The sequence below is a fragment of the Dermacentor andersoni genome, chromosome 1 (assembly GCF_023375885.2).
Source record: "Dermacentor andersoni chromosome 1, qqDerAnde1_hic_scaffold, whole genome shotgun sequence".
Lineage (NCBI taxonomy): Eukaryota > Metazoa > Arthropoda > Arachnida > Ixodida > Ixodidae > Dermacentor > Dermacentor andersoni.
The window spans coordinates 301,154,834-301,155,789 of record NC_092814.1 but is presented as its reverse complement, the minus strand read 5'-3'; the positions used below and the strand labels follow the sequence as shown (position 1 = coordinate 301,155,789).

Genomic DNA, 956 nt, shown 5'->3' with positions numbered 1-956 from the left:
AAAAAAACATGTTGGGTGCATGGCCAACCGTGGAGCTAGAGAAAAGAGCACTTGCAGCTTTTAAAACCTTCGTGGACAATACAGAAGCATTAAGCTGAGTGTTAGTGAATGAGGCCACTATTATGTTTCAATGCCATAGACAATATGTGCGTAGCTCACGTCTGTATATTTGTGACACACGTCTGATTTTGTTGTGTGTTTTTTGTCTTGTTATGTATAGATAAGTGCAAATTCGTCAGACGCCTCAGCTGCAAAACTATCCAGCTTATGTGCGTGTTTTCGAACTCTTTTTTTGTGTTTACGGAACTGCGTGTGTCTCTTAGTCTCTTAAACGAGAAGAAAGGAGGTTAACCGAGGGGCCCGATTTTTATTAGTCATATCATAAGAAGCCAACAAACACTGACACCAAGGACAACATAGGAGAAATTACTTGTGCTTAATAAATCAAATAAAAAAACGATAAATTAATGGAAATTAAAGTGGATGAAAAAACAACTTGCCGCAGGTGGGAACCGAGCCTACAACCTTCGCATTTCACGTGCGATGCTCTACCAATTGAGCTACTGCGGCGCTGTTTCCGCATCCACTTTCTTGGGTATTTATGTGTCCTAGTATAACCCTGGGAGTGTTAGCCAGCGCCACCACTCACAGACCTCGGCGGCGGACGTGGAACGTCCTTTTTGCCGCAGGCGTCACGAGAACGTGATCTTTTTGGGTGAAGGCAACTGGTCAATAAAACCCACATATGCTACCTGAAGGCATCAATGTAGCCGGATTCGAGACCCTCGTTATGTAATAAACGAGTGTGTCTCTTTTAGCCACTTCTGAGCCTTCCTTTACTCTTGCGCGGAACTTCGCAAATGTATGTCGTATTTGACTGTCTCAATGTTTTCGTGGTTGTAGTTTTGGTTGCCGTGCGAAGAAGAGTAACCGGTGCCATCAAAGGCGCCAACCTC

The 956-nt window shown here is 44.0% G+C and overlaps 1 non-coding gene across 1 annotated transcript; it reads right to left on the bottom strand.

Annotated features, from left to right (window-relative positions):
- Nucleotides 1-497: 497 nt before the first annotated feature.
- On the bottom strand, nt 498-570 carry TRNAS-UGA (transfer RNA serine (anticodon UGA)). Its single transcript has one exon. It is a non-coding gene; the product is annotated as a tRNA-Ser (tRNA).
- Nucleotides 571-956: the final 386 nt, after the last annotated feature.